At 38.2% G+C, this 13,848-nt stretch overlaps 1 protein-coding gene and 1 long non-coding RNA gene across 3 annotated transcripts in view; both read right to left on the bottom strand.

Moving 5' to 3' along the window:
* Window positions 1-13,848, bottom strand: part of Ube2h (ubiquitin conjugating enzyme E2 H) — a 152,183-nt gene that overhangs the window by 59,482 nt on the left and 78,853 nt on the right. The window lies entirely within an intron of this gene.
* Window positions 656-13,848, bottom strand: part of LOC134474144 (uncharacterized) — a 55,033-nt gene continuing 41,840 nt past the window's right edge. The window contains exon 2 of the long non-coding RNA XR_010044788.1: window positions 656-13,848. This exon is cut by the window's right edge and continues 24,393 nt beyond it. This is a non-coding gene — a long non-coding RNA (uncharacterized LOC134474144).

Here is a 13,848-nt window from a genome sequence, read left to right as displayed (position 1 = left end):
ATTATAGGTGTGTCCCATCATGTCAGGATCATGGATCATACTTTACTATTTACTATTTTATGACAATAGTGCATTTTTCTTATAATGAAAATGTACTGTATAAATGCATGTACACAAATTAGCAGTATATGCTAAGCAGTATTTCACTTTTTTTTTGGCACTGACAAACTCAGGACCTTGTACTTGCCAGGCAGGTCCTTGTGCTGCTGAGCTGTATCTCTGGCCCAGTATTTGACTCTTAAATACTTCGTAAAAGATTAATGAAAAGCTCATTTTGCTCAATTTGGTTATCTTGGCAACCAAAAGAAAACTGGATTCAAAAGAAACCATTGGTTTATTAAAAGTGTATCACTTTAAAAAAAAAAAATCACCTCCAGCTAAGGGACAAAGTCAGGTTGCAGAGCATTTGCCTTGCATGTACAAGTCTCTGGGTTGGATCCATAGTCTATTGTCTTCCCAAATAACTATTTATTTTTCTTAAGTATGATAATAATATTACTATTAATAAAGCATTCATATTTTAAGAGAGCCATAATATATATGCATATATATATACACACACACATATATACATACACATACATATATATATAGCAAAAGATAGATATGTGGGATTTGCCCTTAATTTTTTTTTTAATTTTTATTTATTTATTTATTTTTGGGGTTTTTTTGAGACAGGGTCTTGCTATATAGTTGACGCTGACCTCAAACTCACAGCAATCCTCCTGCCTCAGCCTTCCAACTGCTGGGAATACAGGCATGTGCCACCACGCCTGGCTTTGTAAAATATTGTAGAAAAGAAGGTTGTACATATTTGACTCTACCTTGCTTCTGTGGAAAGCTTATACTCACTGTCAAAGAAGTAAACAGGCTGGTGTTATAGCTCAGCAGCACAGTACCTGCCTCACAAGCACAAGGTTATCAGCATGGTTTTCACTATCAAAAACCCCAAAAGTGGTAGATAGTCAGGCCTATGGTTTAAAATTTGAAAACTCAGAATACAACTAAACTCTGTACAGAATAGACCCCCTAAAAGAAAAGACCTGCAAGAATCTCAAGACATGAAACATTAACAAGTTCACGATGAAATTCTAAACAAATGATCTAATAGAAGTATTTAGAAAAACTTTTATGACAGGACATCTGGTACTTCATTGAAACTTGTGCGGTTTTTTTGTTCTTGTTTTTCTTGCTAGCCCTGGGCTCACTTTGTAGCCCAGGCTAGTCTCAAACTTCCATCAGTCCTCCTGCCTCAGCCTCCCAAGTACTGGGATTACAGGAGTGTGCCACCATGCCCAGCTTGCTACATAGGATATTGAGGCAGAAGGTTTCCAAATTCAAGACCAGCCTAGGCAACTTAATAAGACCTTTTCCCAAAATAAGTAAAAAGAGCTGGGGATGTAGCTTAGCACTCTCTGGGGTCAATCCCTAGTACAGCAAAAAGAGAACATCGACAAAAACCTTTCTTAGACAACACAAATCTTTACTGATTATTTATACCTGGAGGCAGAATAATTAACTCTTTTTTTTTTTTTTTTTTTTGTCTTTTTCCTTTTCCTTTTTATCGGTACCAGAGATCGAACTCACGACTGCCTGCTTGCAAGGCAGGCGCTTATGCCACTGAGCTAAATCCCCAGCCCCAGAATAATGAGCTCTGCATCTGCTATATTGTGCACATGTTCCACGTGACATGTTGCCAGAATTGTCATGCAGCCTCTGTTGCCTGTCAGATAGCAGCTACTGAAAGAAAGGGAGACACTAGCAGAAATCCAGATTTGTGAATCTTTAGTGTAGAGGTAAATAAAACCACCTGATATAGTAACTTTTTTGATTTCCTATTAACATGATTTGAAGTCCTGTAATACTCCCACTATCTTGTTTTGACTGATTAGACTCTGTTCTGCTCTGTATGATAGTATTAAGTATCAGAGTATAGGCAACTACTTTGAAGGCAGTAAGATTCACTTGATGCCGATTCTGGTTTGACATTATCCTCTTTTGAAGTTCTGTAAGGTTGACAATGTTTAGGTTTTATTAGACTTGTTTTCTACTGTTTTGTTCAACTTTATAATACCTAATGAGATAGACAATTCTTCTTAAGGAAGCAAGAGGCATTATGGTAACCACTGTTGATAACTTTGTACTCTGTTTTTACATCATGTGCTATGTCTACCCTTGGTTTTGACTGACAGGTTTGTTTTATCATGTTTGATTTTATTCTCTTACAAAAAAAGTAATAAGATCTATGGGAGCAATAAAACCCAAAATGTATAAATTTTGTTGTAATAAAGAGAGGAAAAAAAAGTGTCCTAAAAGGATAAAAAAAAAAAAAAAACACCTGAGCAGCAGAGAAGAGGGAAGTCTGTTACTCCAAAGTACAATCTACCTAACCACACGACTTTAAGACAGAAGAGAAGAAAAACAAACATTCCACTCATAAGGATGACAACAGCAACTAAGCTTGAAAACTTCCAGTTCACAGACAATATATAAACATGATTTCACCATAAATGCTACAGAAATCAGCAAATAAATGGGTAGCCCTCTGCAAAACCCTTATGGAAATATCCATTTTAAAATATCCTACTTGATAGTTGTATGCTTCTCTGATGTATCGGCCATAGTGCTAATGGACAAAGCTCATCATGAAGCAGCTTCACAATAGTATTATAATACTGCTTGATAGAATATTTATCTAGTATATTTGGTATTTGTATTTTCAATGTTCTTGTCCCCTAAAAAACCCACCCCACCCCGCCTTTTTGAGACAGGGTCTCATTACACAGTTCAGGTTGGCCTTGAGCTCACTTTGTAGCACAGGCTGGTCTTAAAACTTGCAATGATCCTTCTGCCTCAGCCGCCCGAGTGCTGGGATTACCAGCATGCATCACCATGTCTGCCCTGAAAAATCTTTAAAAACATAACTTCTTTTTTTCCCCCTTTTACCAACTAGCAGTCTGTAAATCACAATAGTCTTAGGAACAAGAATAGGAAGGTTTTTACGCTAACACTTAAGGAGTATACTGCAATTTCAATTCTACCAATGAAAATAGAATGAAACTAAGTGTTTGAAAATCCTTTTAAATCATTCATAATAAGCAGTGATCTTCAGAAAATATTTCCCTCCACAGTGACATATATAGTACCCTACATCTGCAAAACAGTAGTTAAAAATAAAGATAAGCATTGGTACTCATTTAGCAGATAAAAGATTACCAAAGTTTGAACAATGAATCACAGAAAATGAACAAAGACATCTTACATATGCTGCCAACCCCTTCATCTTATAGAACATTTAACATACCATGAAGTGTTGGAGCTATTTACTGGAAGAGACAAGCCCGTAACTCTGTGGATCTTCTTCCTTTCCTTCCCTATCCTGGTTAATTACTAGGTTGGGTCTCTAGAGATCAGAAAGAAGTTCCATCTTAATTTCATGACTTAAATAATCTCAAGGAAAATTTCTTAAAGCAAGGTCTTTAAACCTAAAAAATAAAAGCCTACAAGTTCAGAGGAAAAAGAAACAGCACACATACAATTAGTAGAGACAAGTTAACTATCTTGTCCCTATAGACAAGTTAGAAAACACTGCCCTAAAGCTCTAATCACAAGGCCTCATCACTTCCTGTTCTTTTCCAGAACATAAATGATCAAAACCTGCAGATCCCTTTACTACTCCATGTTCATTAGAGACAGTGGGTATCAAATATTAAGTGGCTAAAACATTATACATGGGGCTGGGGATTTAGTTCAGCGGCATTAGTGCCTGCCTAGCAAGCACTAGGTCACGAGTTCGATCCCTGGTACCAAAAATAAAATAAAATATTATACATGGTGGTGCATATTGTGATTCCACCACTTGGGAGGCTAAGACAGAAGAATCACTGCAAGTTTGAGGAGAACCTGGATTACACAGTGAGTTTAAGGCCAGCCTTAACTATATAGTGAGACCCTGTCTCAAAATACATACATACATACATACATACATACATACATACCAACAAACAAACAATAAAATCAAGTAACAAAAGAAAATAAGCAGAAAACCCTGCAAAGTTGAGCAGTGAAGTGAAAGGTTGCAATGTGATTCAACCTCAAGTGTGTCAGATCTATTTACCACCTCATACAAGGAACAGGTGATAGAGAACAGGGAGGAGCTAGTTTGCCCTGCTACAAGGACTGCTAGTTGAAGACCAGCAGAAATGATTAACACAAAGTAAGATGCAGGCTGGTAGGTACAATTATAAGACATGGAAATGATAAGTTTTATAGATATTAACCTAATAATTTAAATTAAACAGAAGCTCCAAGATTACCTATATACAAATATTAAGAAAATGTGGGCTGGGGATTTAGCTCAGTGGCATAAGCGCCTACCTTGCAAGCAGGCAGTCATGAGTTCGATCCCCGTACCGATAAAAAGCAAAAAGACAAAAAAAAAAAAAAAAAAAGAAAAGAAAAGCTGGATTGCTACGAGATACAGGAAGGAAATTAAAAACCACACTTCTCACAATGAGTGCTTCCTAAATAATTGAATAATACCCCAAAAAAATCCAAGTTTTTAACAAAAGGGAGAAAATAAACCTAGACAAATGAAAATGTGGATGGAAGGAAAGCAGGAAGGCACTGAAAAGATAACAAAACTACTGGGTTTCGCTCTCATCTTTACATCCTGGGGACAAGCAGAAGTGACAGAGTCCTTTGCAGACAAAGATTGAGATACACTGGCATGCAATCAAGAGGCAAGAGTACAGAAGAGGGTCCCCTTTAAAAAATGCAGGAAAATGCCTTCCAACACAAAGATTGAGCTTTGGGCCTTTTCTTACTGTATTTTAAAGTAAGTGGAGTTTAAAGCAGCCTTCCTATCACCTAATCCTATAGTCCCTGCACTCCCACTGCCCGACACTCCAACTGCTAAGGAATTTTACACATCTTCATGGCACCACATCACACACAGTTGTGTACTGTTTCCCATATGTCTTTGTCTGTGCAATATATGAAGGATATTTTTTATGAGTACATAAAGATTTAAGCCTCCTCTTAATGTCTGCATAATAATGAATTACCATAATTTAACTAAGCATGCATTTAAATAGAAACTGCAGGAAAAAAAAAAAAACTAAGCATGCATTAGTGACAATTGTCAACTGTGTAGCTACCCTACCCCATCACAATGTCACACAGTATACGGGTATTTTTCTTCATCTGTTTGCAATTTCTACAAGTGGAATAGGGTTATTTGCAGTGCTGAAGTCAAACTCAAGGGTACCCTACCACTAACCTATATCCCCTAGTCCTTTTTATTTTGAGACAAAGTCTCCCTAAATTGTCCAGGATAGGCTCAAACTTGTAAGCCTCCTGCCTCACCCAACTCACTAGAATTAGAGGCCACAACCCCATGCCTGGATAGGAGTAAAACTTCAGACCCAAAGAGATGTTACCTAATTTTAGTAGACAGAGCCTAAGTGTCCCCAAAAAGGGTATCTCCATCCGGTTACTTTTCAACTACCATCACATAAGCAGACCTGTTTCCTCATGCTTTCACCAACATTGGTAATTAAAGCTTCTCAAGTGAAACAAAGTCAAACTTGAAACACTATCCACTCGCCTCACTGCCATGTGCACCTCAAATTGCCCAGTGCTCTTTTTCAAACTGTTTGCCAATGCAATTCCAATACTGATGAAGTCACCTAAGGGGAAAACAACAGGTAATTCATTTCGCAAGAATCTACTCTACTCACTGTCCTTTTTCTCTAATACAAACCCTGCATGTGGCCAGGGGCCATGTTCAAAATCACAGAGAGATGAAGCACCTTTCGTTAACACTCTCAAAGACATAACCGGCCAATCAGATCTCACTGAAGTAGGTTGTCTCCAGATTTTATGCAGAAAAAGCTAAAAACAATAATTAGTTTGACATGGCATCATGTTATAAAATGACAAAAATGTCTTATCTGTATCTCAACAATGAAAAGTATTTCTATTTCTAAATCTATGCCACAAATAAGATGTGAGATGAGTGTATCTCTCAGATGTATATTATATTTTAAAATAGCTCCTTAGTCCTAACTACTTTTCCTATTATAGCAAATAAAATCAGTTTTCTCACAAAAGAACTGCATGTGTCTAAATCCTTCAAAAACATTGCTGGGGTGGTGGCACAACCTGTAATCCCTGCAATTGGGAAGCTGAGGCACCAGATGATCAGTATAAGTTTAAGGCCAGCCTGAACTACATATCGAGACCCTGTCACAAACATACCAACACAGATATTCTCTGGTGTATTGGCATAAGCCTATAGTCCCAGTTACTAAGGAGGCTGAAGCAGGAAGATTGCCTGAACACATTATTTCAAGACCAGCCAATACAACATAGCAAGACCACCTGTCATTAAAACAAACAAACAAATAAACAGTATTCACGGGCTGGATGGCAAAGGAGATTGATCCATGAATATACTAGTTAACAGAAGTCACCCAAGGGTAAATATCTGACTGCAGTCTCCCAAATACAATTAAGAATTCATTTTGCTGCTGAAAAGGAACCAGTAACAACAGTTTAAAAGAACAGAAGCAATATAATCAACAGCAGCATTATCCAGACTGTAAAATCCAGTACTAAATAACCACATGTTGAAGAATGACAGAAAATAGCAACTCACAACACCTAACTGCCTACATATGTGGTACTCAGTCTCATAGTCATCCAGCTTCTGAACTCCCTTCCCTAAAAGTACTCCTCCCCCTGCAAGAATCAAGACCTCACAATATGTTAAGTCCTAAATCCTAATGATCAGAGAACGAATTTATGAGTTTGAATCTCACCCTTAATCATTTACTTGGGCAAGTCGTTTGGCTTCTTTGTGTCTTAATATCCTCAGTGTACAAAGGGAGCAGCAGTAACTGTATCTCAGGGTTGAGCAAGGTGACTCAGTGTTCACGATTAGCATCATTACTTCACGAACAGGATCCTCAGATTTAAACAAGGCACATTTATTAGTCTTACCAACATTAGCTTCTAAACTACAAAGCTACAATTACATCTCTTCTATCTTGAGAAGTATTCAGCACAAAGTAATTTTTAACCTTTAATATACTTAGGTAGCTGATATATTAATGGTAGCAACTACTAATGAGGGAGTTATAAATCTGTAACTTGTTCCCAAAGAGCATGTAACCCAAATTTCCTGCTGGTGCACCCATTCTTAACTCAAATTGTTACTCCAGTCAAGCACAGCAGTGCACACCTCTAATCCCAGCAGTCTAGTAGGCTAGGACAGAAGGATCCCAATTTCAAGCCCAGCCTTGGCAGCTCAGCAAAAACCTGTCTCAAAATAAAAACTAAAAGCTAAATTTAAAAACAAGGTGAGGATGTTGCTCAATGTAAAGGCTCTGGCATCAATTCCAAATATGGGGGTCAAGAATTAACTGAGAGCTGAGGGTGTACCTTGGTGGTAAAGCATTTACCTAGCATGGGCAAGGCCTTGGGTTTGATTTCAGATGGGGGAGGGGGGGTGAGAACACAAAAAGTTCCAAGTAAATGCTGAACAAATAAATAAAACTTCACACTCTTACTATACTAAAAAAAGTATTAACTAGATCACTCCACAAAAAGCCTGTTCCACTAGTTGAGTGCAAGGAGATTCCACAGGATAGGGTGAAGGCTCTGGAATAGAGCAAATTTAAGTTTGAAGCCCAGTTCTATCATTTCATATGTCTACCTTAGGTGAAGGCGGAGACTGATCCTTGTTAGTAATCCAGAAACTAGCTGCAGACTAATTCAATCAGAATCTTCATTCTACCAAGCTCTCCCATTGGTCACATACACATCAAAGTCTGGTAAGCACCAGCCCCGGACAAGTGAAATATTCTCTAAGCCTCACTTTCTCTTCTCTCGGCCCACTGACAAAATTGGGAATGATCACATTGTCCAAAATAACGGAGGGAGGGGTAATAGAACTCAATGGATACAATGCTTGTCTAGTATGGTAAGGTCCTGGATTTTATCTCCAATACCCTCCTCCACAGAAACACAAAAAGATTAAGAAAATGCCAGGTTACAGCACTTTCCAAGATCACTGTTAGTGAATGGTTCTCAAATGTGGTTCTGTCTTCCGATTCCCTTAGTCCCAGTAGTACACAAATAATCTGATGCATGAAAGATAAGAGTGAGCATGAAAGCTGGAAAGGAGAGAATCCTTGTACTGACAGGACTTGAAATAACACTCTGAAACAACAAATCCAATACCGTACTTATGCATGAAATGACTCAGTGCTTATCCTGAACTGATTTTCAGATGAGTATGTGGTATTAAATTAGTAGTGCTTATCTTAACCGTTGTGCATTAAAACAGACCAACTAAGTTTAACAACGGCCAATCAGACTATGTAAAAATCCTCAACATAATATAAAAATATGGCTATATTATAGATTCATTAGGGATAGAAATTCACCAAAAGGAGACATTTCTCTCCCTGAGAAGTGTCTGAAATTTTATGATATACTTCACACAAGAAGGAATTCTAGATTTTCCATCATCATTTGTATTAATGTTCCAGAAAAGAATATGTAAAGTGAACGTTTAGAATCCCAGTTTAGTGGCTGAGGATATAGCTCAGGAACAGAGTGCTTGATTCCCAACCATCACCAAACAAACAAAAAGCCCCCACAAATCCTTCAAGCACTAGATCCAAAGAAATCTTAATCTGTGTGAATCATTGTATCACTAATCTCACTCACTAGGCCAACAATATCACTGACACAATATGACACATTCTCCTTTTCTGCCTTCCCAGCTTCACTGGTAATCTTTCACTGCCTGAAACACAGCAAGCTATCTATCTCCTCAGAGCCTCTGCAGGCTTTCTTCTGACTAGGCTCACTTCTCTGTTTCTACAGATAGCTTACTTCTTCCTGCTCTTTATGGTGTGTCTTAAATGCCACTTCCTTATATCATTCTGATCACTTAAAAGTACATATTTAAATACACTCTCCCAATTTTTAAAATTACATCTATATTTATATATCCTCAGTTATTCTACCACCAGCCTGTCTGCTCCTGGTCTTGCCACAAGCAAAAAAAATAAAAAATAAAATTGGGGGGGGGGGTACCAGGGATCGAACTCATGACCTTGCGCTTGCCACGCAGGTGTTTACTTCACTGAGCTAAAGCCCCGGCCTTGTTTTTTGTTTTTGAGACAGGATCTTGCTACATAGCCAGGCTGGTCTCAAACTAATGGCAATCCTACTGCTTTAGCTTCCTGAGTTCTGGGATTATAGATGGCTCTACCATCCACAGCCATAAGCGGTATTTATCTGTTTACATTCTCACCTCCAACAAAATTCAAGTTCCAAGTGGAAGAAACAACTAGCTTCTGTATTCTCCTCCTGACACTCAGCCCAGTCTCTGGCCTATAGTGGGTGCTCAACAAAAAAACAAATGGCAGGCCATGATGGTGCATACCTATAATCCCTGCGCTCAGGTGACTGGGGCAAGAGGACCACCATGAGTTCAAGCCCAACCTAGGATACATAGTGAGTTTAAGGCCAGCCTGGACTATACAGTGAGACCTTGTCTCCAAAACAACGCCCCCCCAAAACAGTGAGAATGATCACTCAGAAGTGTCAGGGAGGCATTATGAAGGTATTCCTATCCCTAACTCAGAATAGTGGGTAAACAAGAAAAGGTAGTGATACCAGGGAAATTGGCTTCCTTCCTTTACATGGCACCGATAGTAAAGTATTCTCTTAACACGTGAAATAAGACAGCTTCTCAGTGCTCAACTGGAGAGCAACACACGACAACTCAGGAGAGAAGAATATAAACCATCCGACAGAGAAGTTGTCAGAAAGTAAGATTCAAGTACAGCTTCACTGAATGTATTTAGTACATGTAAAGTAACACAAAAGGTCAACTCAACCACAGAAGAATTAAAGAGGCTGGCAGGGACGGCTGATGTCATTGTGGGGAGGGGATGCCTCTGTTAGACAGGAGTCTGCTGATCACAATGAGATTACAGCATCAGTCAGACTATGTGAGGCCAGTATACACTTGCTTCATCTCATTGCTTCTGCTCTGGTTCCTTCCCAAACAACCATCTAGTTATGGTACAGATTCCTAGCTATGTTCACCCACAGGAAAAGAACACAGTGGCCCTCAAATCACCAATAATTATAATGGCTTTCCAGTCACCATAGAGATTTATGGGCATAGTTAATCTAAGGTCAGGGAAGTAAACTAGCTCTTAGTTCATGTTTTAAATACCAGGGTGGGCAAGCGATAAGGATAACAAAGGACAAAGTTAGCCTGAACTCACAGGGAGGGAAAAGGACTTAAAAATGTCTGAGGACCTGACAGACACAAAGGGAGAGAACAGTGAGACAAGTCAGCGATAGTATTTGACAAGTGAATAATAATACAGAGAGATATCACACTTAGGATATGTTACATCTGATTTCTGAAGAGCAGCTAAGTGAAGATTTCCAGTAGGCATTTGATCATCCAAGAGTGGAACTCAAGACACATGGAATTTCAAGTGTGGAAACAAATGCGTGGGTACACCAGATGAAACTGCTCAAGCAAAGTATGTCAACCACAAGAGATAAGGGTCAACTGAAGAACCCTTTGTACACCCGAGAATTAAAAGATAAAAAGAGGAACCTGAAGGTAGGCTGAGAAATAGAGATAAATATCTAGAATTTATTAAGGATTTTTAGATTACCAATGCCAATTTTCAGTAAGTACCCTGCCAACTTTTTTTTTTAAACAGAGAAAATAAAAGCTTTTTGTTTTGTTTTTGGGTTTTGGTTTTGTCTTTTTGACATAGGGTTTTACTATGCACTTCAGGCTGGCTTTGAATTCACTTTGTAGCCCAGGGTGGCCTCTAGTAGTGATCCACCTGCCTCAGTCTCCTGACTGCTGGAATTAAAGATATGCATCATTATATACGGTGCAAATACAAATTTTAAAATGAAAAGGGCCAGAGATTTAGTTCAGTAGTGCAGCACCTGCTTGGCAAGCATGAGGTCCTAAACTCAATTCCTGGTACCCCATCAAAAAAAAAAAAAAGATGAAATGGAAGAGTTTGCATAAGGTTACTGAAACACACACACATACACATACAAGCACACATGCAAAAATTTTTCAGAATATTATGGTTTCCTGGGACAGGAAGGAAACCAACTAGAACCCCCTTCCTGACTTCTTACCAGTACATCAAAACATACAAAAAAGCTTGAGTTTTTTTGAGTTTTCTTTTAAAACTTTACTTTAAATGTTTGATTCTCACAAAAGTCCACAATCCATATGCTAACCATTTCTAAACGGCTTTTCAGGGCAGAGAAGAAATCTGTAATGTTCATTTTAATGACTAACACTGGCTTGGAGAAACATTACAACACATTTATAATCTGTAATAGATACATCTTCAGGCTTTGAGAGGTCTATGTGTATAGCATAGTAGGAGTCTCTCAGGATCAGAGTTTGTAACTCGCTGAGATTGAAGAGTTGCTTAATGGTTTACTTCCATCAAGAACTATTTATTGTAAACCTGAGTTATACAACATTATTACCTATCCTACTATAGCTTACAACTTTGTTGGCAAAGATCATATGGATAGAACCCTGAGATTTCAATACAAACTGAAAAATTTAGTGACAAATAAGCAGTATGAGTGGTCAGATTAGAAAGTACTCATCCTAATGAAAAACTAGAAAACTAAGTGTGAGCGTGACCCAGAATAAGAAAAAATAAAGAACAGGAGGTGTCCGGAATACTGCAGGAAAGGTACAGACAAACCAAAAAACAAATGCAGGGCTTGTCCTTGGAACCACCTGATCAGTTTTTGTTTTATCATTGAAGAACTGCAGATTAAAACCAGGGCTTTACACATACCAAGCAAAGCATTCTACCACTGAGCTATACCCCCAGTCCTTTTTATTTTGAGATGAGGTCTAACTAAAATTGCCTAGGCTGGCCTCCAATTTGGCCTGTGATCCCAAATAGCTAGGATTAGAGGAACAGGCCACCCTGCACTGGACCCAGATGATTCATCTTACTGGGATAAGAAATTTATGTGCACAGACTGAGGTAGATTAGGTCAGAGAAGAAGTGGTATGTTAAGCAGCCCAGGTGACAGAGGCTTTTTTTTTGGTACTGGAAACTGAACTCAGGACCTTTTGTTTGCCAAGTAGGCACTCATGCCACTAAGCTGTATCCACAGCCCTAGAGTTCTGTACCTTGTCTTATGGTCAGCATATTGCCAGTGAAGGTTTTATGCATAGGTATGTGACTATAAAGTAAAATTTGAGAAATGTTAATCTGGCAACTATACACAGAAGGAATGATGAAGGGGCTGGGGATTTAGCTCAGTGGCATAAGCGCCTGCCTTGCAAGCAGGTAGTCGTGAGTTCGATCCCTGGTACCGATAAAAAAGGAAAAAGACAAAAAAAAAAAAAAAACAGGAATGATGAGTACCATGATTGAGGTAGGGCATACACTTGTCAAAAGCCATTAAATGTATATGCTCAAAATTGCTTAATTTTGTTGTATGTAAATTGTACTTCATTAAGATCAACTTTTTTAAAAAAAGGACTAAAGAAAGCTAATTATTATTAAGATATAGGCTTGTGCCAGACAAAACGGCATACTTTGTATTTCTAGCTACTCAGGCTGACGGATTACAAACTGGAGGCCAGTCTGGGCAATAAAGCAAGACTGCATCAAAAGACAGACAGACAGAAAGACAGCGAGTGAGCATAAAATCCTGAACATATCCTGAACACTTGAGAGCTGAGGTTAATTCAAGCCAACTGATTATATGTATATTCCCAACTTCAAGTTCAATGACATTAACATTGGTACACTGAAACCAGCCATAGTGGAGTATTTATTATCCCTGAAATCAGCAAATGCTACAAATCAGAGATGATTATTCATTTCAGGAAAGTTGCTCATTATTCACCAGCACACCATGTGTTATTCCTATACAAAGTCTAGCCTGAATATGGTACTAAATGAAGAGCTTCTTGACATTTTCTTCAAACTGAAAATAAGGACATAATTTTATCAGTAGAGTTATCAAGAAAAGCATAAGTTGTAAGAACTTAATGTTTTACTAGTTTCAATAAATAACACATGCCCATGAATAAGATAGAAATCACTGTGTCTCTCAATCAAGATTTCTAGCTATTATGTGGTTTGCCTGGGCCTAACACCAACTTATCATGATAATGTACAAAAAATTCTAACATTCATTCTATTATGGTAATGGGTCTATTATTGGAATACGCTTTCCTAGTTCAAACTAGCTGCATTTCCTGCCTGACTCTCTCAGGTGCCTTATGCCACTGGTGGTAAAACAGATCTAAAACTTTTATGGTCTCTTTACTAATAAAAAGTTACCCGAGGGGACAATCATGCATGTATCACTGGTGGCTCAACACCTGGCAGTGAGATACATGAGTTACAGCCCCATCATGAATGTATTAAAATAATTTTCTTCCAAAACATGAAGTATATTTCCAATTAAAGGTAAGGTAATAAAATTTACATAAAATGTTACAAATTTAATAATACACATGAAAATTTACTTAGTAATATGTCATTACAAAATAAAGAGAATCCCAAATATCCATTTCAGAGTATTATGCTGAAGTCCAATTGAGAAAGCATTCATCTCTGTGAAAACTGTTTACAAGCGAACACACAGAAGAAAACTAGTCACCACAGTCTCCTGCACATCAACCAGTCTCCCAAACACACTCAGGAGCACTTAATGTCAAGTTTGTCTCATGCAAGTTCCACAATAACCCAAAAGACATCTGTACAGATGGGGAAATTAAGACTT

This window comes from Cavia porcellus, unplaced genomic scaffold, assembly GCF_034190915.1.
Source record: "Cavia porcellus strain 051 isolate PalLab524CR breed Dunkin Hartley unplaced genomic scaffold, mCavPor4.1 scaffold_2, whole genome shotgun sequence".
NCBI classification, from domain to species: Eukaryota; Metazoa; Chordata; class Mammalia; order Rodentia; family Caviidae; genus Cavia; species Cavia porcellus.
Note: the sequence above shows the minus strand (reverse complement) of the source record. Positions and strands in the feature narration are given on the sequence as shown.